We start from the raw sequence: 26,212 nt of genomic DNA, 5'->3' as shown, positions 1-26,212 counted from the left end.
GTTTATACGTTCAGGATCACCACGCCAACAGGGAGGGAAGCAGAGATGCTGAGTCCTGCTGCAAACGAGTTATAGACATAAAAGTAGAATGTATAAATATGGATACCTGTAACCAACTTCCCCTTTCCTAAAACACTGAAAATATGTTTACATTTGAACATAACAGACTTTCATAGGTGTTATCTGCATAAGAGGCAGTGTCCATACACTAATCAGTCACAACATTAAAATCATTGACAGGTGAAGTGAATAACACTGAACATCTCATCACAACACAATGTTCTGCTGAGAAACCTTGGGTCCTGGCATTCATCAACGACACTCCCCAATGTCAGGGGCCTCTCTCAGCAGGACAGTGCTCGCACCACACCACAACTTCTCAAAAATGTCTTGAGGAACACGACAAGGAATCCAAAGTGTTGACCTGGTCTCCAAACTCCCCAGATCCCAGTCTGATCTAGCATCTGTGGGATCTGCCTGATACTTTGTAGGTTCCCCTAAAAACTGACCCATCAGGGCTCGGACACGGGACGTCTGGGAGTGTCCTGTGTCTGATCCTTTGGGTCCTGTGGGTTGCAGAGTGGAAGCATGACCTGCTGGGGAGGGCCAGACATTAGGGACTGTCAGTTAACGAATGTCAAGATCTAAGGTTTTCCAGCAGAACATTGGATTGTAACGAGATGATCGATATTATTCACTTCACTTGCCAGTGGTTTTAATGTTGTGGCTGTATTACTCTACTTTCAATCGAAACACAGTTTTTATTCACCTGGCATGAAAGTGGGATTTGTCATTTTTCCAGTTAATCAGGAAAAGACGGGTTAACAAGCAGGTTAAAGCAAAAGCACTGTAAATATTCGAGTACTGGGCTGGACACTGGCTTTACACGCCTTTAAAATGCCTGTTAAAGTATTCTTTTGATTTAAGTCGCTCCCCTAAACAGTAAGACACGTTGTTTTAAACACTAACTAGGAATGAAAATGGTAAAATCTGCTCTGTGAGATCTGGTCACCTCTGTTTGCTGCTTCTGTCTGCTGTGAAAAAGGTACCTGCACTCTTTGATATTTCTTTGACTCGCCCGTGGAGTCGTAAATCTGGGGGAGATTAAACCCTAATTTCTGTGGAAATGTGGTTTAACTCCAAATTTATCACCTGGCGGAGACTTGTCTCACTGCGTTTGATTTCTGTGATAAATCTCCACAAAGGAAAGATTTTGTATGCATGAAATAATCTTAAGAATTCAGAGCTGTAAATCCAGAGATGATAAGAGCATATTTTCAACCATGTGTCAATATGCCGTCCGTCCTCAAGGACAGTGGTGTGTTATTGCTGACGCTGCCATTTTTCTGTTGCTGCTTCCACCTTCGCTCCAAAGATACCTCGAAAGCAATGTGGAAGGATGGCTGCTTGAGTGTCACCAGGAAATTAATCAAACCAATCACCTCCCCATATCAACGTCATGTGGTCATGCATATTACAACAGTTTGCCCTGCAGGTACTGCCCTGCACCAGGTTTTTCTGAATCCCTAATGAAATCCTGGGAGCATCTATAAACGCTCCACGGATCATTTGACTGTTGGATCGCTCCCCTCTCTCAATCGTGATCTCGACCAGTTTGAAATGCAATTATGCTAATCGGAGCGCTGTGCGGGGTCAGTCCAGCACTTTGGGGCCTCTTCCCTCCTCTCCTCCCATGAATAGCCAAGACCCCCCCCCTGCAGATGAAGCTGTTTCATCCAGGCCTGTAATAGGTATTAAATACTGCTCGGCTACTGCATGAGAAGAGCAATGAAAATTAACCTCCAGTGGTCCGAGGTTGCCCGCTGAGCCCCCGGGGTGGAGGAAGCAGCAGCAGCTTGATGTTTGCCTGATGCTAAAGCCTGAAGACTCTGCTGACTCAGAGCAGAAGCTCCTTAATAATCGCTTCTTAAAGACAGACAGAAGTGTGAAAGAACTTGATGATAGATATTAAAATCTGCTGGTGGCTGCTGCACCTTGCACCTTGGGAGGTCATCTTGAACTTTTCATCAACCAAGACAGGTCTTCATTCTTTTTGCAGATCATCCAACTATTAAATATAAGAGTTTCAAGCCCATCCAAGCCACAGAAGTGCTCCACCTGTGAGTCACCTGGCATTGTCTATGAAGAGAGAAAATTGATAGGATTTTTAATCCCAGAACAAGTGGCTCTCGAAATTGCCCCGTCCACTTTGCAGCTCAGTTCAAGAGGAGCTGTGATGCATCACGTGACGAGCAGCGTCGTCTCGATCTGCTGCTTTCATTTCAGAACTTTTTTAATTTGTTTCCTCTTTGTAAAATAAATGAACTTTTTATATATTTTGTGCAGGTGAGCGCTCCAGCCATTTACTGTTCACATCCCTGTGTCGGACGGCATTCTTTCCAGTGACTCATTAGTGTCAGGGTGAGGCCAAACCCCCTGCATGAGTTTAAATGCCTGGATTAGATTTACTCAGCGAGGGAGCCACTGTCGACCTTTCCACGCTCTGAAAGGTTACACCAGGAGTCGTTTTTAAATTGCAGGGTAAGTCATTACCTTCGTAATGATAGCAATAATTGCCTAGCACTTAAGACATGCTTTAAAACAAAAGCAACTTAACAAACCATCAGCTACAATAAAGAGAAGATGTCCTCCCTGTACTAATTAAAGCCTATTATTCAGGCTGACTCCGCAGATTTCAGACAACTCTTAAATTACCAAAACCTCCACAACAAGATTAGCACAGTTATCTTCATGCTGTGTGCGGTTTCTACAAAGTTTTGAGTTGTTTAGTTCCTCACAATCAAAGTTTTATAATTGTAATTCCTCCAGGAGTTTAAGAAAAGCTTGATGGAAATCATTTAAAGAGTAAAGTTTAATTTACTTTTACGTGAACCTTCTTTTCTCCAGCTCAACTCTTTCCTCTACAGTTAAAGATTTGTTTTTTTCTTTTTTTCCAGAATGCTTTCGAACAATGTCTAGAGAAAGAGAAATGCCAGATTCAGCTGTGAGTTTCTGAGATTCAAAAACAAACTAAGTTTTACCAGAGAGAGAAAAGTGAAAGCTGCTCCAACCTGACTTGTAGTTTCATGTTTTTTGTACTCTATGGATTTCTCTCTGGATGATATTTGGTTTAAAATGGCAGTTCTTCAAAGTTATCCTCAGAGACTGATGCCAGAACACAGTGTTTACCACCGGTGGTTTTAGATCACTGAAATATGGATCTTCTCTTATCAAACTCTGTTACAGCAGCTTCTCTTTTCTCCTGCTCTGCCTTGACTGTTGAGACGATTGAATGTGATTTGGGGTCTGACAACTGATGATCCCAAAGTTAGACTAGATCTGTTGAAGTCTGGGTTCATTGGTGTTGATGGTTGGACAATAATGTAAAGACTCTAATCTCAAAGGCATTACGTGCAAGAAAAAAAGAGAGATGAGACCTTTCCCAACTTTCTTGGTTACTTACATCAGCCTCTAGACTGATTTCTGTGTATAAGATCTGAAACAGTAACAGCTATCTTTTAGTTTGACATTCAAAGGGGTCTTCAATAACTTACCTTTCTCAGTAAGTAACTAATGTAACAAGTTACTTTTTGATATCAGTAATTTTGTATTGTACAAAGTTTTTAAACTTTTAAAAGTAATGTTACCCAACACTGTTACCAAAATAAAGCACATTGAATTTAATCCTCCAGATCCAGTTTGTTGTTCACACATAGATATTTTTCTGGTGATGGCGTCACTTGTGTGTCACTGATGGAGACGTACCAGTAAATAAATTGCTTTACCTAAAGTTAGCTTGGTTCACTCAGCTCTTCGGTTTACACATCCTCTCCATCCCAGATCTCACCAAACTCTGAGCTTTTTTTCTTCCTGTTTTTGGCCTTTTCAGCACAAAATCTGTCTGCTCAGAAACGGTACAAGCTGCCGGATTGTCATCCATGTTTGTCTTGGTACACGACCTCCTGACAGATGGCGTTCTCTGTGGATTACTCTGCAGTGGTTCAGTGTATTGTCTGGTGTATTTATTCACTTGTAAAGGTTTGTGCTCCCTCCTGAGAGTCTAGACTGAAAAAAGCCCATCAGCTGTCAGGGAGTTACAGTTGAATTCCCAAAAACAACGCGCTGTTTTACGTCACTATCAGCCTCATTTACGGCGACTACCTGTTTCTCCTGGCAGGAGAGGAGTGAAGAAGCTTTGAGCTCCAGGTGTTTTTTGATCAGCAGTAAAGTTAAGGTCAGAGATCATGATGGATGTATATGGCCAAACAGACACCGTTTGCCACGGCTGAGTCAGGGAGGAGGTTGAAAGGTTCCCACACCCAGCAGCAGCAGCAGCAGCAGCATGATGTAACCCAGTGTATTAGAAAGATTAAAGCTCCATCGTCGTCTCTCTGCATGAGCTTCCGGCAGTTTCCAATCTGCTTTACGTGACACTTTGATACATCTCATCCCTGTGAGCTCCTCAGACCAGCACCATGGCCAATTCTTTTCTCCACATTATGCGTTTGACAATAAAAAAAAATATTGGTTTAGTGAGATAACAACTGATGAGCTCCTCTTGAATAATTTGAAAGTTGTGTTGAAAAATAAAATGTTTAAAACAAGCACCCCTTTTTTTTTTACCCCGGCTGTGACAGAAATTAAAGTTCATTATCTCCAGATGTCACCGTCTGGTTAGATAAAGCAAATGAAAGAGAAAAAAAATGGCCCCTTATTGGACTTTAAAGGCTCTAGTAATAACATTAAAGTGCCAGCATTACCATCCATGTTGAATTAGGGTTCAGAGATCCCTATCTGCTCGCCTTGAATAAATCCGCTCTAATTACATAAAGTCTTCTTACACATCACTCATAAGTTGTAATACTGCGAGGAGGTAATGAAATACATATCTTAGCTTCGTGATTGAATATATTATAACTCGCTCATAACTGTCTGGCATTTCTTCCCTGAATGTTACACCTGATACTTAAAGCAGGCAGTGATGTTTCCAGTCACTTCCCTCCTGACTTTCTTCTCACCATGAAAGGATCCTGAAAGCAGCCGAGGTGTCGGTGAAAAGCAGCTGTTGTCCTTGAGACAACTGTCTAGGGGATAGTAAAAAATAAAAAATAAAAAACTACTCCAGGCCTCGGTTACCCTCATTTATCTCCTCTCACAGCGGGGGAAGGTTCAAACACAAGCGCTCCGGGTCCTAATCTGAAATGAGATGTCATTTTGACCTCAGCACAGTCAGCGGCTGGGAAAATGTGACTGACCTCCTCCGTCTATTGATGATTAATTAATGGTAATATACAAGAGAAGGGCCAGACTTTCCAAACTTAAACACTATGTAAGTTTGTAAGTTAAGTAAGTTAGGGGTTTTTCAATCAAAACAATACCAAAAGACAGGGTTTGGTAACATTGTGATGTAGCATAGGATCTTCTCCAGGTTAGGATTCCTTCAGGGTTAGTCGTTCAGGTTTTTTTTTTTTTTCAAATTAAATGTTTAAAAAAACAACAACAAACACATCTTGGCTTCCATTTCACTTTTTGAATGGGACTTTTTGGGGTTGGGGTCTCTGACAAAACAAACTGTTTATGTTTGTATATGATACAGTTGTGTAAATTACCAAAGTCAGATCTCTGCACTTGAGCTGAAATCTGCACCAGGAACTTGTGTATAAACACACTGTACATGGATATGTGTGTAATCTGTGTGGACGTGATCCTGTGTAAATACTCCAGCCCTGAGCACCGTCTACTGAGGAGCAGCCGATAAAAACCAACATCAGACTCATAAATAAATGAAAGCCAGCAGAAGGACCTAAACTAAGACGGATCTCAGGACTAAAACCAGCTCGAGTCCTTTAACACTGAACAAGTGGGGATGAATTTTCTGAGGAGGAGGATTCTGCTGGTCTCAGCTCCTCGTGCCGGCTCTTGTTTTGGAGGTTGTGACAGTAAAAGCTCATTTTCAGCTTCTAACAAATCTTACAAAGTGCTGCCTATTAATTATTGAACTGCCTCTTTCATCTGCCTCTGCGACCTCCAGCCCCGCTCCTCTTCTCCAGCCTAACTCTTCATCCTCGGCTCAGCTGACGGCCCTGAGGCGAAACACACTCCCTGACTTCTTCTCTGTGTGTTTGTGTCTCACGTGTCAGATGATGGTAGATATCAGAATCCATAATGAAGATGGAGGATTCCTCCCCAGAGGTTCAAGAGGCGCTGACCTGCATCTCTAAGCAGCAGCTCAGCCACTGTCACGCCTCTGAGTAATCACACTTCATGAATTGGTAATCTCTGAGGAGGCCAGGGAAACAGCACAGACTCTCCTGCAGATGGAGACCATGTGGTCAAGTCCATCACTTGTATCATCAAAGTATGAGATTTTTTTCAGACCACACACCTAAACATTGTTGTAGACCAAGGAACCCTTCTTATATTGAACAACAGAAACCCCAAAAAGTCCCATTCAATGTGTAAAATAAAAAAAAGATAATAAAATAGAAATAGAATAAAAGAATATACACTTAGACAGACTTTACTGATCCCTTTGGGATGACTCCCTCGGGGAAATTATGTAAAACTCTTGTTCCCATACCGGGAGTTGAACCCGGGCCGCCTGGGTGAAAACCAGGAATCCTAACCGCTAGACCATATGGGAGATATACTGGGAAGTTTTTCATATACATTTCAGTTCCCTGTTATTGGCTAACCTGCAATTTCACAAATTCACATAATTCTGTCTTCTTCTTCTTTCAGATTTAGCTTCTTGGGAAACACCTGATACGGGTAAGTTGAAACACTGGGTCCAAAGAACTCTAACTCTAATATTAAATTTCATGACTTTCCTCTCAGTAAACATCACTGAGATTTGTTAGGCGCCGTGTTCGGGTACGACCTGGAACCCAAAGAGTCCATGAGGCTTTGCAGTTCCCCCAGCAGGATGATGCTCCTGTCACACCACAAAAACTGCTCAGAAATGTCTTGAGGAACACAACAAAGAGACCAAGGTGTTGACCTGATCTCCAGACTCCCCAGATCCCCAATCTGAAATCAATCAAGAAGTCCTGTGTCCATGCCCATGATGGGTCAGAGCTGTTTTGGAGGCACAAGGGGCGGCCTACAGAAGAGCTGAGACTCCCTGTGTCTGCAGATCTTCACCAGAAAAGCACAGATTTTTAATGTCAAACTGTTTTCTTCAGTGTTTTTACTGGTTTTAATCACCTGGTCTGTTTATTCTGGAGTCGAGGAGACCTCTGAGGAGAATCTGGCTCCTGGTAAAAACCTCCTGAATGACTGACATTGAAGGAATCCTAACCAGGAGAAGCTGATCCCATACTAAATGTCTTTTGATATTGTTTTTACTGTGAGATTCCTACTGGCACAAACTTACATATTGAGCTTTGAAAAGTCTGGAAAAGTCTGGAAATCCAGATCTGCCCCAAAACCCCTGCATCTGTTGCTCGACACGGCTCAACAACAGAAATACTTATAATATTCTAAATGAAATATTAATATTAAAATCCACAGTTAATAATAAAACGCAGCCGGGCTGTAACTGCATGACAGCGCCTCCTTTATTACACTGCCCCCTGGATCAGACCTGTGTCAGCTGAAAGGACCCCACTATTGACAGAGTGAACCTCTCAGCTGGGTGTCAACACGCCGAGCCCCCCACCACCACCATCACCATCGGCGGCAGCAGAACCAATTAAAAAACTCACTTCAGCAGCTCAAAGTCCTGCTGAGAGAGTGATGGCGTGGTCAAGCTGATAAGCTCAGGCGCTATGTATTACAACAGTGCCCAACCACCACCACCCCCACCACCCTCGCCTTCCTCCCCCCTCTCCTGCAGAGGGAGCACCACTCAGATCCAACCTGGGCTATCTCCAGCACCAGTGGCAACAACAGGCAATTTGTGGAAGGTTACACGGGGTAATTAACAAATGTGCTGTCTGGTGTTGGCTGACACGTTTCATATCATGTTTGTGTTTCCCTCAGGGCGTCCACCACAGCGAGTCCAACTCTGCAGGTGGAAATGAAGACAGTTTTTTTTTCGTAGCAGAGAGCAGAAACACTCAGTTTTAATTTACACTCTTATTCTGAGTGGATTCATCTGAGAAACAAGCACCAGAAAAACTTAACGTTTATTGTTCTCCTCAGCAAACTGAGGCTGTAAAACACATTTTAAAGGCCTTTATTATTAAAACATGGCTGCTGCTGTGTTCGTGCACCGTCAGCAGAGTGGGAAGAAAACATAAACATATAACTGTTATACTGACTCAAGAGTGTTCACACATAATTCCAAGGTGGTGCTAAACAGCCTAAATTATTGTGAAACTAGATCCAAACAAACTATAAAAGAAGTTAATATTAGATTTTATTAGGATGTTAAATGTGCTTATGTTTTAAACAACATAACATGAGAACAGCATATTAACAAACCATTATTTGTCTGGGGAACATCTTCTTCAAAATACAAGAGTGAGTTTATTAGGTCTGGATCCTCCACAGACTACACCAGAGTTAGATTCAGTGAAGTTAGCTTTCTTTTCTATTTTTGCCCATCGCTGCACTTGGTCTGCAGTCAGCTTCTCCAGGTTAAGATTCCTCAGAATCAGTCGTTCAGGAGGTTTTTACCTGGAAGCTGAAATATCCTCAGAGATCTCCTCTCAAAAACAGATCTGGTGGTTAAAACCGGTAGAAACACTGAATAAAAGAGTTTGATGGTTCCTGTAGGTTTCAGGATGGGGGGGCCTCCATGGATCTGGCTTGTTCCAGATCATCCCACAGATGCTGATCAGATTGTGATGTGGGAAGTTTCGAGGCCAGGTCAACACTTTCTGATTCTTTGTTTTTTTTCCTCAAGACATTTCTCAGCAGACTTGGTAACGTAGTGGGTTTGTCTTCCTGCTCAGGGAGGCCCCTGTCATTGGGGAGTGCTGTTGACGAATACTAGGACCCAAGGTTTCCTGTTTCATCGTAATGGGATGTAATTTCAGCTACTACAGGTTTCTCAGTGGAAACAAAAGATGTAGTTTAATCACATCATGAAGTAGCATGGGATCATGGTAGTAGTGGTCTTGACCATCACTGCCGTCATTATAGTGCTGTTGGTCTACAACAATGTTTAGGTGGGTGGTATGTGTCAAAACAACATCCAGATGAATGAAGGACCCAAAGTTTCCCAGCACAACATTGGATTGTAACGAGATGATCGTTATTCACTTCACCGATTTTTTCCCTACTTGTTTCTGCTGCCCCCATGTGGCCAAAAAACATCACTTATTGCAGATTTAAGAACCAAAACAGTACATAGATTGGATGTGAATGCTCTGTACTCCAGAGTTAATTAGAGAAAGTGAAGAGAGAAAACTCAGCAGAGTATTTCTTGAGGATTTTTCCAGCTTTAAGCAGAAGATCAGCTCTGACTGCTCTGATGCCCTCCAAGATTTAAAAAAACTCCTCTCGCCTCAGAGATGTGATGTGTTTCTGCGAAGATGGAGGAAGGTCTGAAGCTCTGTAAGTCGAGCAAGGCTCTTGTACTGTCAGAGGGTCAGAGTGTTTGTTCCCCTTGGAGCTATAAACAGTGAAAATGTGGGAACTGAAGCTGCTGTATTGCTCTGGATAGAGAGAATTTATCAAACAGTGAACGCCTCTTCAACAGCTTCTCCACAGGGACCTCCTGATTTGTGAGCAGTGCAAAGTGGAGAAAGCCACAAGACTGAACAGTAAAGGAATATTCCACTGAAAATATAAGTTTATAGTATCAAATAGTCTTGGCTTGTTTTGAAGTTTTTGCTGTAACTCTGGCCAAACCCAACCTTTCTTTTTAGGCCCGCCAGACTACAGGATTGCAAGTAGCACAGATGTCAACAGAAGTGTTTCCAGGAGACACAAAAAAGTGTTGTACCCATCTAAATCATGAAATTAAAATAACCCCCCCCAAAAAAACCCTCACATTTTAGCTCTTTTTCCAACCTTATTGACAATTAAGCAATGTTAATAACTTAGGTCAAGTGCATCACAGCTGAGTGCATCCCCAAACCTTTTTAACAAAGATGTCTGCTGCTGGGGGTGTCCCATAGCTGAATGGTTAGGGTGTGTACTACATAGGCCTCAGTGCTCTGAGCAGTAAGTCCCTGCTTCAACTCCTGATCTGGGTTGACCTTTACTGCGTGTACTCCCCTACTCTCTCGCCATTTCCTGTCATTGTCAAATAGCAGCTAAAAAGCACAAAATAATAATAAAAGATGTCTGCTGCTGGATATAACTCAATCTCCAATAGGCTGTATACGAAGACTGGACTTCTGTCATGTCATGAATTGCAGATGAAGTGTATAACATGGCCATTTTTTTTACATTTTCACTTAAACAACATTCTCTTTGAGTGAAGCCCGAGCATCTTCTTGTGTTAATTTATTTTTTCTCTTGCCTGAGCCAGATTCATAATGTCTCTTAGATGACATCTCTTCTCCTGCTCTGAGCAGTGAACGGCCAAATGTCAATTTATTTTTTTTTATTGCCTAAAAAAAAATTCAGTGTTGATAAGAGGTAGAAGGTAATTTATACAATTAGCAGCCATGGATGCTAACTCCAGCTAATTGTTACTGTCTCAGTTTTTTTCTGTAAAGTCTTCCCGGTGGAACAAGCTGGATGACGTCCAAAGACTCTGCTTCCATACAACACAGTTCAGTGAGGTAGCCGACAGTATCAATAAAGGCTCTGAAAAAAAAAGCCAAATTATTTTTTTCCTTTATTATTCCAGATTAAAACCAACTCTCATTCTGTTAATCCTGAGTCCTGAGTGATTTATGGTTACAACCTTATTGCTACAAGTGTTTAACTATGGTTCTCTTTAGGCTTTAAACAATGTTGTGTTCGTAGACTGGGTCTCAACAGTTAACCTTGGTTATCACAGAGGTAAACCCATGTCTGAGACTGAAGTCCAGAGACGATCAATAAAGACACACAGAAGGATTAGAGGCCTCGCTGGATCTCCACGAATCAGCCAAAAACCCAGAGTGACAAGATAAATTAATTGTGTTAGTAGATGTAGCCTCACATTGCAGTGTCACCAAAATAACCTCACATATCGGCGGACTCTTGTTGGTTATTCTACAACATGTAATTTGGAAAAAAAAAATGGTGACATTCATTCAAACGAGCTGCTTCTTCAGGAGCAGCGTTTTCTGCTGATTGTAGCATTTGTTGAGGATCCTGTCAGATTTATTCCACCAGAAAAAAATGGTGTGCTGCTACAGATTTCTCAACAGTACATTCATGTGATTAGCTGTCTAATACCCCAAGGTAACAACTCTGAGATATGAAGAACCAGGAGGATGGTGGGACATTAAACCCAGAGACAGGCAAAGACTGGATTTATTCAATTTTGTTATGAAGGTAGTTCAAAGTGCTTTACATAAAAACAAAATGTGCTTAGAAACAGAAACATCTATGCAAACAATTAAAATACAGAAATGCAAGTAATGCCTCAAACTCACCATCAACATGAATCCTTATTTATTGGACTTTTCCATCATGCTGGTAGGATTTGTATCACAACTGGGTGCACAGTAAGTCTGCTGCTTATTCCAGCTAAATTATTCAGGCAGTAGCTGAGCAGTCCCATGGCATTCTTTTTTTAAAACAAACAAACAGACAAAAATTGATTTATACTTTGGAATATGCACATTTTATAGATGAATTAAAAGGACTTTATAAATCACTCTAACATGGCACCAGTGGATGATAAAACTCTCAGGTTGGTAGTTGTGAATGAAATATAACTTAAATAAGCTTTTTTCTTTATTAATCTGGCAGGTGTTCAATGTGTGACTTTTAACCCATACACCCGAACACATCGCCCCACATGTTTTCACACTTAAACAAATCACTTGGATTTAACCTCATTCAACAGTCGGCCATTGTTGTAGGCACAACTCGAATTCGAACGCACCAAACGTCACAGACTCCTGGAAGTAAGTCGACCAATCAGCGCTTGCCTGCCGGCTTTGGCTGGCGTGTCGTCAGTGATCATGACCTGCGCAGAGAGGAGCAGATCGGCAGATACACGAACTCGGATAATACAGGGAAAATACGGAGTAAAACAAACGTTTGAGTCGTCGATTCGTTGCTTCGGTTCGCTGGCACTGTGACAAACTGCATTACTGAAGAACTCTGGATGCTAAAACAAGCTTTGGAGCTGTTTTTGTCGAACACGAGTGAGGCTGGACGCTGAAACATCTGCGGCGAAGGTGAAGCTAACGAGCTAACCGCGTAGCGCGCAAGCGCTAGCATTAGCATTAACATTTGTCTTCTCTTTCTAATGATATCTTTTGGCCTTAGTTAGATTTTCAGCCGTTTTTTCCTGGGTAAGAGTGTGTTTGTGCTTCTGTGACTTCAGCGTCCCTGAGTTGTAGACCTTAAACGTGGTCTTGATAGCTTTGTTGTCGTTTACATCGCTCTGCGGTCACTTTGCAGACATCTTGTAATGCTGTGTTCCATCCTGGTCATTGTGAGTCTGTGTGTGGTGGTTTACCCTCTCTCTCTGATTGTTGTGCATCTGTTTGTAGTCAGCTTTTTGCCCCTTTCAGGTTTATGTCTCATTGTGGCGGCTTTGCCTCTGTGGTCACTTTGCACACATACATACATATATGGTCAGCTTTTTGTGTCTTTGGTGTCGCTTTGCAATAATTTTCTGTCTCTTTGGGGTTTTGTGTCTGGATCTAGTAATCTATCCATGGTCATCAATTGATATCTGGTTTTGTATTCATGTTTAGTCATTTGTTTATTTGGACTTTTTGGTGTTAAAGACTTGAAATTACATTTTGACTCTGTGCCCCTCCACATCATATAAGCTGAGGTTACAGTTAGAAATCATTACATCAAATTAACTTTTTAAAACATTGTTTTTCTCTTTTATATCAGTCGCATGTTTGTTTATAATTTTCAACAAACATGCGACTTTTGTGTTAAGTTTTCACAGTCGTGTAATGGTAAAAGTAATCTAATATGAGAGGTAACAGTAAAAGTAATTTGTAATATAAAAGCAATGCAGAAATAATAGTAGTCCAAAATAGAAGTAAAAATGTCACGTAATAGTAGCACATCAAAAATGTCACAGTATAGTAAAGGCATAAAAATGTTTTGTAAACATGTTGTGGTTCAGCTGTAATGTTGAATATTTATCTGTTTTCATAGTTTAACTGTTGATGAGGAATAGGTAGTAGTATATTGATCATTTTCCTTTGTATGATTTGCTTTGATTTCCTCCAGGTGTCACCACTTCGTCCACAACACCGTCCACGATGGCAGAACCATGGTCCATGATCGGAGAGACATTGTTGAGGATGAGGGAGACATCGTCCACGATCAGAGACATTGTCCATGACTCGTGGTGACTCGGTCCCCGATAAGTCGGCGCTGCCGGCGTTCAGAGAGACATTGTCGATGATCGCAGAGACTTTGTCCATAATCTCAGAGACATTGTCCGCGATCGCAGAGACGTCTTCCATGATCGCAGAGACATGGTCCATGATTGGAGAGACATTGTTGAGGATGAGGGAGACATCGTCCACGATCAGAGACATTGTCCACGATCGCAGAGACCTTGTCAAAGATGAGAGAGACGTTGTCCATGATCAGAGACATTGTCCCATGCTTCGCAGAGCTCTGCGCAAGAATCGGTAGTGACACTGTGGTTCCTCGATTCGACGGCATGACCGCGATCAGGAGACATTGTTAATGATCACAGAGAAACAGTCTATCATCTTAGAGACATTGTCCACGATCACAAAGACATTGTCCATGATCACAGAGACTTTGTCCATAATCTCAGAGACATTGTCCGCGATCACAGAGACGTAGTCCACGATCACAGAGAGCCATCGTACAACGAAGAAGGTCTTTGAGTCCAGGACAGAGTCCTCCAGGTAATTCACAGATTTACATCAACTGGCCAACACAGAGCACTGACATTAAACTGTTTGTTTAGTGTTCAATATATCAGAAAAGTTTAACAGTAGAAGTAATCAGCTATATAAAAATAATGTATAAGTAATCTCTATGAATAGAAGTAATGTAAAAGTAATTGGCAATATCAGAAGTCGTATGAAATATATCACAATAGTAAGACATCAAAAACTGTCAAAAAAGTCATAACGTAGTAAGACATTAAAAACGTCATGGTATAGTATGGTGTTTAGACCGTATTCAGCACTAGGCGACAGTGGCAAGAAAAAACGTCCTTCAAGAGGCAGAAACCTCGAACAGACCCAGTCTCAGGGTGGGCGGCCATCTGCCTCAACTGGTTGGGTAGTGAAGTATCAAAAATGTTGTGAAAATATCATAGTATAGTAAGACGTGACAATGTCTTAGTATAATAAGGTATAATCATGTTTTGATAAATACTCTGGTTCAGCTGTAATGTTGAATATTTGCCTGATTTTTCATCGTTTTAACTGTTGATGAGGAATAGGTAGTAGTATATTGATCATTTTCCTTTGTATGTTTCTCTTTGATTTCCTCCAGGTGTCACCACTTCGTCCACAACACCGTCCACGATGGCAGAACCATGGTCCATGATCGGAGAGACATTGTTGAGGATGAGGGAGACATCGTCCACGATCAGAGACTTTGTCCATGACTCGTGGTGACTCGGTCCCCGATAAGTCGGCACTGCCGGCGTTCAGAGAGACATTGTCGATGATCGCAGAGACTTTGTCCATAATCTCAGAGACATTGTCCGCGATCGCAGAGACGTCTTCCATGATCGCAGAGACATGGTCCATGATTGGAGAGACATTGTTGAGGATGAGGGAGACATCGTCCACGATCAGAGACATTGTCCACGATCGCAGAGACCTTGTCAAAGATGAGAGAGACGTTGTCCATGATCAGAGACATTGTCCCATGCTTCGCAGAGCTCTGCGCAAGAATCGGTAGTGACACTGTGGTTCCTCGATTCGACGGCATGACCGCGATCAGGAGACATTGTTAATGATCACAGAGAAACAGTCTATCATCTTAGAGACATTGTCCACGATCACAAAGACATTGTCCATGATCACAGAGACTTTGTCCATAATCTCAGAGACATTGTCCGCGATCACAGAGACGTAGTCCACGATCACAGAGAGCCATCGTACAAGCGAAGAAGGTCTTTGAGTCCAGGACAGAGTCCTCCAGGTAATTCACAGATTTACATCAACTGGCCAACACAGAGCACTGACATTAAACTGTTTGTTTAGTGTTCAATATATCAGAAAAGTTTAACAGTAGAAGTAATCAGCTATATAAAAATAATGTATAAGTAATCTCTATGAATAGAAGTAATGTAAAAGTAATTGGCAATATCAGAAGTCGTATGAAATATATCACAATAGTAAGACATCAAAAACTGTCAAAAAAGTCATAACGTAGTAAGACATTAAAAACGTCATGGTATAGTATGGTGTTTAGACCGTATTCAGCACTAGGCGACAGTGGCAAGAAAAAACGTCCTTCAAGAGGCAGAAACCTCGAACAGACCCAGTCTCAGGGTGGGCGGCCATCTGCCTCAACTGGTTGGGTAGTGAAGTATCAAAAATGTTGTGAAAATATCATAGTATAGTAAGACGTGACAATGTCTTAGTATAATAAGGTATAATCATGTTTTGATAAATACTCTGGTTCAGCTGTAATGTTGAATATTTGCCTGATTTTTCATCGTTTTAACTGTTGATGAGGAATAGGTAGTAGTATATTGATCATTTTCCTTTGTATGTTTCTCTTTGATTTCCTCCAGGTGTCACCACTTCGTCCACAACACCGTCCACGATGGCAGAACCATGGTCCATGATCGGAGAGACACTGTTGAGGATGAGGGAGACATCGTCCACGATCAGAGACATTGTCCATGACTCGTGGTGACTCGGTCCCCGATAAGTCGGCACTGCCGGCGTTCAGAGAGACATTGTCGATGATCGCAGAGACTTTGTCCATAATCTCAGAGACATTGTCCGCGATCGCAGAGACGTCTTCCATGATCGCAGAGACATGGTCCATGATTGGAGAGACATTGTTGAGGATGAGGGAGACATCGTCCACGATCAGAGACATTGTCCACGATCGCAGAGACCTTGTCAAAGATGAGAGAGACGTTGTCCATGATCAGAGACATTGTCCCATGCTTCGCAGAGCTCTGCGCAAGAATCGGTAGTGACACTGTGGTTCCTCGATTCGACGGCATGACCGCGATCAGGAGACATTGTTAATGATCACAGAGAAACAGTCTATCATCTTAGAGACATTGTCCACGATCACAAAGACATTGTCCATGATCACAGAGACTTTGTCCATAATCTCAGAGACATTGTCCGCGATCACAGAGACGTAGTCCACGATCACAGAGAGCCATCGTACAACGAAGAAGGTCTTTGAGTCCAGGACAGAGTCCTCCAGGTAATTCACAGATTTACATCAACTGGCCAACACAGAGCACTGACATTAAACTGTTTGTTTAGTGTTCAATATATCAGAAAAGTTTAACAGTAGAAGTAATCAGCTATATAAAAATAATGTATAAGTAATCTCTATGAATAGAAGTAATGTAAAAGTAATTGGCAATATCAGAAGTCGTATGAAATATATCACAATAGTAAGACATCAAAAACTGTCAAAAAAGTCATAACGTAGTAAGACATTAAAAACGTCATGGTATAGTATGGTGTTTAGACCGTATTCAGCACTAGGCGACAGTGGCAAGAAAAAACGTCCTTCAAGAGGCAGAAACCTCGAACAGACCCAGTCTCAGGGTCGGGCGGCCATCTGCCTCAACTGGTTGGGTAGTGAAGTATCAAAAATGTTGTGAAAATATCATAGTATAGTAAGACGTGACAATGTCTTAGTATAATAAGGTATAATCATGTTTTGATAAATACTCTGGTTCAGCTGTAATGTTGAATATTTGCCTGATTTTTCATCGTTTTAACTGTTGATGAGGAATAGGTAGTAGTATATTGATCATTTTCCTTTGTATGTTTCTCTTTGATTTCCTCCAGGTGTCACCACTTCGTCCACAACACCGTCCACGATGGCAGAACCATGGTCCATGATCGGAGAGACATTGTTGAGGATGAGGGAGACATCGTCCACGATCAGAGACATTGTCCATGACTCGTGGTGACTCGGTCCCCGATAAGTCGGCACTGCCGGCGTTCAGAGAGACATTGTCGATGATCGCAGAGACTTTGTCCATAATCTCAGAGACATTGTCCGCGATCGCAGAGACGTCTTCCATGATCGCAGAGACATGGTCCATGATTGGAGAGACATTGTTGAGGATGAGGGAGACATCGTCCACGATCAGAGACATTGTCCACGATCGCAGAGACCTTGTCAAAGATGAGAGAGACGTTGTCCATGATCAGAGACATTGTCCCATGCTTCGCAGAGCTCTGCGCAAGAATCGGTAGTGACACTGTGGTTCCTCGATTCGACGGCATGACCGCGATCAGGAGACATTGTTAATGATCACAGAGAAACAGTCTATCATCTTAGAGACATTGTCCACGATCACAAAGACATTGTCCATGATCACAGAGACTTTGTCCATAATCTCAGAGACATTGTCCGCGATCACAGAGACGTAGTCCACGATCACAGAGAGCCATCGTACAACGAAGAAGGTCTTTGAGTCCAGGACAGAGTCCTCCAGGTAATTCACAGATTTACATCAACTGGCCAACACAGAGCACTGACATTAAACTGTTTGTTTAGTGTTCAATATATCAGAAAAGTTTAACAGTAGAAGTAATCAGCTATATAAAAATAATGTATAAGTAATCTCTATGAATAGAAGTAATGTAAAAGTAATTGGCAATATCAGAAGTCGTATGAAATATATCACAATAGTAAGACATCAAAAACTGTCAAAAAAGTCATAACGTAGTAAGACATTAAAAACGTCATGGTATAGTATGGTGTTTAGACCGTATTCAGCACTAGGCGACAGTGGCAAGAAAAAACGTCCTTCAAGAGGCAGAAACCTCGAACAGACCCAGTCTCAGGGTGGGCGGCCATCTGCCTCAACTGGTTGGGTAGTGAAGTATCAAAAATGTTGTGAAAATATCATAGTATAGTAAGACGTGACAATGTCTTAGTATAATAAGGTATAATCATGTTTTGATAAATACTCTGGTTCAGCTGTAATGTTGAATATTTGCCTGATTTTTCATCGTTTTAACTGTTGATGAGGAATAGGTAGTAGTATATTGATCATTTTCCTTTGTATGTTTCTCTTTGATTTCCTCCAGGTGTCACCACTTCGTCCACAACACCGTCCACGATGGCAGAACCATGGTCCATGATCGGAGAGACATTGTTGAGGATGAGGGAGACATCGTCCACGATCAGAGACATTGTCCATGACTCGTGGTGACTCGGTCCCCGATAAGTCGGCACTGCCGGCGTTCAGAGAGACATTGTCGATGATCGCAGAGACTTTGTCCATAATCTCAGAGACATTGTCCGCGATCGCAGAGACGTCTTCCATGATCGCAGAGACATGGTCCATGATTGGAGAGACATTGTTGAGGATGAGGGAGACATCGTCCACGATCAGAGACATTGTCCACGATCGCAGAGACCTTGTCAAAGATGAGAGAGACGTTGTCCATGATCAGAGACATTGTCCCATGCTTCGCAGAGCTCTGCGCAAGAATCGGTAGTGACACTGTGGTTCCTCGATTCGACGGCATGACCGCGATCAGGAGACATTGTTAATGATCACAGAGAAACAGTCTATCATCTTAGAGACATTGTCCACGATCACAAAGACATTGTCCATGATCACAGAGACTTTGTCCATAATCTCAGAGACATTGTCCGCGATCACAGAGACGTAGTCCACGATCACAGAGAGCCATCGTACAACGAAGAAGGTCTTTGAGTCCAGGACAGAGTCCTCCAGGTAATTCACAGATTTACATCAACTGGCCAACACAGAGCACTGACATTAAACTGTTTGTTTAGTGTTCAATATATCAGAAAAGTTTAACAGTAGAAGTAATCAGCTATATAAAAATAATGTATAAGTAATCTCTATGAATAGAAGTAATGTAAAAGTAATTGGCAATATCAGAAGTCGTATGAAATATATCACAATAGTAAGACATCAAAAACTGTCAAAAAAGTCATAACGTAGTAAGACATTAAAAACGTCATGGTATAGTATGGTGTTTAGACCGTATTCAGCACTAGGCGACAGTGGCAAGAAAAAACGTCCTTCAAGAGGCAGAAACCTCGAACAGACCCAGTCTCAGGGTGGGCGGCCATCTGCCTCAACTGGTTGGGTAGTGAAGTATCAAAAATGTTGTGAAAATATCATAGTATAGTAAGACGTGACAATGTCTTAGTATAATAAGGTATAATCATGTTTTGATAAATACTCTGGTTCAGCTGTAATGTTGAATATTTGCCTGATTTTTCATCGTTTTAACTGTTGATGAGGAATAGGTAGTAGTATATTGATCATTTTCCTTTGTATGTTTCTCTTTGATTTCCTCCAGGTGTCACCACTTCGTCCACAACACCGTCCACGATGGCAGAACCATGGTCCATGATCGGAGAGACACTGTTGAGGATGAGGGAGACATCGTCCACGATCAGAGACATTGTCCATGACTCGTGGTGACTCGGTCCCCGATAAGTCGGCACTGCCGGCGTTCAGAGAGACATTGTCGATGATCGCAGAGACTTTGTCCATAATCTCAGAGACATTGTCCGCGATCGCAGAGACGTCTTCCATGATCGCAGAGACATGGTCCATGATTGGAGAGACATTGTTGAGGATGAGGGAGACATCGTCCACGATCAGAGACATTGTCCACGATCGCAGAGACCTTGTCAAAGATGAGAGAGACGTTGTCCATGATCAGAGACATTGTCCCATGCTTCGCAGAGCTCTGCGCAAGAATCGGTAGTGACACTGTGGTTCCTCGATTCGACGGCATGACCGCGATCAGGAGACATTGTTAATGATCACAGAGAAACAGTCTATCATCTTAGAGACATTGTCCACGATCACAAAGACATTGTCCATGATCACAGAGACTTTGTCCATAATCTCAGAGACATTGTCCGCGATCACAGAGACGTAGTCCACGATCACAGAGAGCCATCGTACAACGAAGAAGGTCTTTGAGTCCAGGACAGAGTCCTCCAGGTAATTCACAGATTTACATCAACTGGCCAACACAGAGCACTGACATTAAACTGTTTGTTTAGTGTTCAATATATCAGAAAAGTTTAACAGTAGAAGTAATCAGCTATATAAAAATAATGTATAAGTAATCTCTATGAATAGAAGTAATGTAAAAGTAATTGGCAATATCAGAAGTCGTATGAAATATATCACAATAGTAAGACATCAAAAACTGTCAAAAAAGTCATAACGTAGTAAGACATTAAAAACGTCATGGTATAGTATGGTGTTTAGACCGTATTCAGCACTAGGCGACAGTGGCAAGAAAAAACGTCCTTTCAAGAGGCAGAAACCTCGAACAGACCCAGTCTCAGGGTGGGCGGCCATCTGCCTCAACTGGTTGGGTAGTGAAGTATCAAAAATGTTGTGAAAATATCATAGTATAGTAAGACGTGACAATGTCTTAGTATAATAAGGTATAATCATGTTTTGATAAATACTCTGGTTCAGCTGTAATGTTGAATATTTGCCTGATTTTTCATCGTTTTAACTGTTGATGAGGAATAGGTAGTAGTATATTGATCATTTTCCTTTGTATGTTTCTCTTTGATTTCCTCCAGGTGTCACCACTTCGTCCACAACACCGTCCACGATGGCAGAACCATGGTCCATGATCGGAGAGACATTGTTGAGGATGAGGGAGACATCGTCCACGATCAGAGACATTGTCCATGACTCGTGGTGACTCGGTCCCCGATAAGTCGGCACTGCCGGCGTTCAGAGAGACATTGTCGATGATCGCAGAGACTTTGTCCATAATCTCAGAGACATTGTCCGCGATCGCAGAGACGTCTTCCATGATCGCAGAGACATGGTCCATGATTGGAGAGACATTGTTGAGGATGAGGGAGACATCGTCCACGATCAGAGACATTGTCCACGATCGCAGAGACCTTGTCAAAGATGAGAGAGACGTTGTCCATGATCAGAGACATTGTCCCATGCTTCGCAGAGCTCTGCGCAAGAATCGGTAGTGACACTGTGGTTCCTCGATTCGACGGCATGACCGCGATCAGGAGACATTGTTAATGATCACAGAGAAACAGTCTATCATCTTAGAGACATTGTCCACGATCACAAAGACATTGTCCATGATCACAGAGACTTTGTCCATAATCTCAGAGACATTGTCCGCGATCACAGAGACGTAGTCCACGATCACCAGAGAGCCATCGTACAACGAAGAAGGTCTTTGAGTCCAGGACAGAGTCCTCCAGGTAATTCACAGATTTACATCAACTGGCCAACACAGAGCACTGACATTAAACTGTTTGTTTAGTGTTCAATATATCAGAAAAGTTTAACAGTAGAAGTAATCAGCTATATAAAAATAATGTATAAGTAATCTCTATGAATAGAAGTAATGTAAAAGTAATTGGCAATATCAGAAGTCGTATGAAATATATCACAATAGTAAGACATCAAAAACTGTCAAAAAAGTCATAACGTAGTAAGACATTAAAAACGTCATGGTATAGTATGGTGTTTAGACCGTATTCAGCACTAGGCGACAGTGGCAAGAAAAAACGTCCTTCAAGAGGCAGAAACTCGAACAGACCCAGTCTCAGGGTGGGCGGCCATCTGCCTCAACTGGTTGGGTAGTGAAGTATCAAAAATGTTGTGAAAATATCATAGTATAGTAAGACGTGACAATGTCTTAGTATAATAAGGTATAATCATGTTTTGATAAATACTCTGGTTCAGCTGTAATGTTGAATATTTGCCTGATTTTTCATCGTTTTAACTGTTGATGAGGAATAGGTAGTAGTATATTGATCATTTTCCTTTGTATGTTTCTCTTTGATTTCCTCCAGGTGTCACCACTTCGTCCACAACACCGTCCACGATGGCAGAACCATGGTCCATGATCGGAGAGACACTGTTGAGGATGAGGGAGACATCGTCCACGATCAGAGACATTGTCCATGACTCGTGGTGACTCGGTCCCCGATAAGTCGGCACTGCCGGCGTTCAGAGAGACATTGTCGATGATCGCAGAGACTTTGTCCATAATCTCAGAGACATTGTCCGCGATCGCAGAGACGTCTTCCATGATCGCAGAGACATGGTCCATGATTGGAGAGACATTGTTGAGGATGAGGGAGACATCGTCCACGATCAGAGACATTGTCCACGATCGCAGAGACCTTGTCAAAGATGAGAGAGACGTTGTCCATGATCAGAGACATTGTCCCATGCTTCGCAGAGCTCTGCGCAAGAATCGGTAGTGACACTGTGGTTCCTCGATTCGACGGCATGACCGCGATCAGGAGACATTGTTAATGATCACAGAGAAACAGTCTATCATCTTAGAGACATTGTCCACGATCACAAAGACATTGTCCATGATCACAGAGACTTTGTCCATAATCTCAGAGACATTGTCCGCGATCACAGAGACGTAGTCCACGATCACAGAGAGCCATCGTACAACGAAGAAGGTCTTTGAGTCCAGGACAGAGTCCTCCAGGTAATTCACAGATTTACATCAACTGGCCAACACAGAGCACTGACATTAAACTGTTTGTTTAGTGTTCAATATATCAGAAAAGTTTAACAGTAGAAGTAATCAGCTATATAAAAATAATGTATAAGTAATCTCTATGAATAGAAGTAATGTAAAAGTAATTGGCAATATCAGAAGTCGTATGAAATATATCACAATAGTAAGACATCAAAAACTGTCAAAAAAGTCATAACGTAGTAAGACATTAAAAACGTCATGGTATAGTATGGTGTTTAGACCGTATTCAGCACTAGGCGACAGTGGCAAGAAAAAACGTCCTTCAAGAGGCAGAAACCTCGAACAGACCCAGTCTCAGGGTGGGCGGCCATCTGCCTCAACTGGTTGGGTAGTGAAGTATCAAAAATGTTGTGAAAATATCATAGTATAGTAAGACGTGACAATGTCTTAGTATAATAAGGTATAATCATGTTTTGATAAATACTCTGGTTCAGCTGTAATGTTGAATATTTGCCTGATTTTTCATCGTTTTAACTGTTGATGAGGAATAGGTAGTAGTATATTGATCATTTTCCTTTGTATGTTTCTCTTTGATTTCCTCCAGGTGTCACCACTTCGTCCACAACACCGTCCACGATGGCAGAACCATGGTCCATGATCGGAGAGACACTGTTGAGGATGAGGGAGACATCGTCCACGATCAGAGACATTGTCCATGACTCGTGGTGACTCGGTCCCCGATAAGTCGGCACTGCCGGCGTTCAGAGAGACATTGTCGATGATCGCAGAGACTTTGTCCATAATCTCAGAGACATTGTCCGCGATCGCAGAGACGTCTTCCATGATCGCAGAGACATGATCCATGATTGGAGAGACATTGTTGAGGATGAGGGAGACATCGTCCACGATCAGAGACATTGTCCACGATCGCAGAGACCTTGTCAAAGATGAGAGAGACGTTGTCCATGATCAGAGACATTGTCCCATGCTTCGCAGAGCTCTGCGCAAGAATCGGTAGTGACACTGTGGTTCCTCGATTCGACGGCATGACCGCGATCAGGAGACATTGTTAATGATCACAGAGAAACAGTCTATCATCTTAGAGACATTGTCCACGATCACAAAGACATTGTCCATGATCACAGAGACTTTGTCCATAATCTCAGAGACATTGTCCGCGATCACAGAGACGTAGTCCACGATCACAGAGAGCCATCGTACAACGAAGAAGGTCTTTGAGTCCAGGACAGAGTCCTCCAGGTAATTCACAGATTTACATCAACTGGCCAACACAGAGCACTGACATTAAACTGTTTGTTTAGTGTTCAATATATCAGAAAAGTTTAACAGTAGAAGTAATCAGCTATATAAAAATAATGTATAAGTAATCTCTATGAATAGAAGTAATGTAAAAGTAATTGGCAATATCAGAAGTCGTATGAAATATATCACAATAGTAAGACATCAAAAACTGTCAAAAAAGTCATAACGTAGTAAGACATTAAAAACGTCATGGTATAGTATGGTGTTTAGACCGTATTCAGCACTAGGCGACAGTGGCAAGAAAAAACGTCCTTCAAGAGGCAGAAACCTCGAACAGACCCAGTCTCAGGGTGGGCGGCCATCTGCCTCAACTGGTTGGGTAGTGAAGTATCAAAAATGTTGTGAAAATATCATAGTATAGTAAGACGTGACAATGTCTTAGTATAATAAGGTATAATCATGTTTTGATAAATACTCTGGTTCAGCTGTAATGTTGAATATTTGCCTGATTTTTCATCGTTTTAACTGTTGATGAGGAATAGGTAGTAGTATATTGATCATTTTCCTTTGTATGTTTCTCTTTGATTTCCTCCAGGTGTCACCACTTCGTCCACAACACCGTCCACGATGGCAGAACCATGGTCCATGATCGGAGAGACACTGTTGAGGATGAGGGAGACATCGTCCACGATCAGAGACATTGTCCATGACTCGTGGTGACTCGGTCCCCGATAAGTCGGCACTGCCGGCGTTCAGAGAGACATTGTCGATGATCGCAGAGACTTTGTCCATAATCTCAGAGACATTGTCCGCGATCGCAGAGACGTCTTCCATGATCGCAGAGACATGGTCCATGATTGGAGAGACATTGTTGAGGATGAGGGAGACATCGTCCACGATCAGAGACATTGTCCACGATCGCAGAGACCTTGTCAAAGATGAGAGAGACGTTGTCCATGATCAGAGACATTGTCCCATGCTTCGCAGAGCTCTGCGCAAGAATCGGTAGTGACACTGTGGTTCCTCGATTCGACGGCATGACCGCGATCAGGAGACATTGTTAATGATCACAGAGAAACAGTCTATCATCTTAGAGACATTGTCCACGATCACAAAGACATTGTCCATGATCACAGAGACTTTGTCCATAATCTCAGAGACATTGTCCGCGATCACAGAGACGTAGTCCACGATCACAGAGAGCCATCGTACAACGAAGAAGGTCTTTGAGTCCAGGACAGAGTCCTCCAGGTAATTCACAGATTTACATCAACTGGCCAACACAGAGCACTGACATTAAACTGTTTGTTTGGTGTTCAATATATCAGAAAAGTTTAACAGTAGAAGTAATCAGCTATATAAAAATAATGTATAAGTAATCTCTATGAATAGAAGTAATGTAAAAGTAATTGGCAATATCAGAAGTCGTATGAAATATATCACAATAGTAAGACATCAAAAACTGTCAAAAAAGTCATAACGTAGTAAGACATTAAAAACGTCATGGTATAGTATGGTGTTTAGACCGTATTCAGCACTAGGCGACAGTGGCAAGAAAAAACGTCCTTCAAGAGGCAGAAACCTCGAACAGACCCAGTCTCAGGGTGGGCGGCCATCTGCCTCAACTGGTTGGGTAGTGAAGTATCAAAAATGTTGTGAAAATATCATAGTATAGTAAGACGTGACAATGTCTTAGTATAATAAGGTATAATCATGTTTTGATAAATACTCTGGTTCAGCTGTAATGTTGAATATTTGCCTGATTTTTCATCGTTTTAACTGTTGATGAGGAATAGGTAGTAGTATATTGATCATTTTCCTTTGTATGTTTCTCTTTGATTTCCTCCAGGTGTCACCACTTCGTCCACAACACCGTCCACGATGGCAGAACCATGGTCCATGATCGGAGAGACACTGTTGAGGATGAGGGAGACATCGTCCACGATCAGAGACATTGTCCATGACTCGTGGTGACTCGGTCCCCGATAAGTCGGCACTGCCGGCGTTCAGAGAGACATTGTCGATGATCGCAGAGACTTTGTCCATAATCTCAGAGACATTGTCCGCGATCGCAGAGACGTCTTCCATGATCGCAGAGACAAGGTCCATGATCAGAGAGACGTGTGCAAGCGTTGGTAGTGACAGAGCTCCCCAATTCAACGGCATCACCCGGGATCAGAGAGACATTTTCGATAATTACAGAGACTTTGTCCACAATAGTCACAATCGCAGAGAAATTTTTTGAGACCAGGACAGAG

At 42.1% G+C, this 26,212-nt stretch overlaps 1 long non-coding RNA gene and 1 other non-coding gene across 2 annotated transcripts; one reads left to right on the top strand and one right to left on the bottom strand.

The window, feature by feature from the left end:
- Positions 1–6,571: 6,571 nt before the first annotated feature.
- trnae-uuc (transfer RNA glutamic acid (anticodon UUC)) lies at positions 6,572–6,643 on the bottom strand. Its single transcript has one exon. It is a non-coding gene; the product is annotated as a tRNA-Glu (tRNA).
- A 5,395-nt stretch (positions 6,644–12,038) lies between these two features.
- Positions 12,039–15,126, top strand: LOC127142842 (uncharacterized). The gene is made up of 3 exons (XR_007813920.1): positions 12,039–12,239; positions 13,261–13,916; positions 14,515–15,126. It is a non-coding gene; the product is annotated as an uncharacterized LOC127142842 (long non-coding RNA).
- Positions 15,127–26,212: the final 11,086 nt, after the last annotated feature.

This window comes from Lates calcarifer, linkage group LG10 (genome assembly GCF_001640805.2).
Source record: "Lates calcarifer isolate ASB-BC8 linkage group LG10, TLL_Latcal_v3, whole genome shotgun sequence".
Taxonomy (NCBI): domain Eukaryota; kingdom Metazoa; phylum Chordata; class Actinopteri; family Centropomidae; genus Lates; species Lates calcarifer.
Note: the sequence above shows the minus strand (reverse complement) of the source record. Positions and strands in the feature narration are given on the sequence as shown.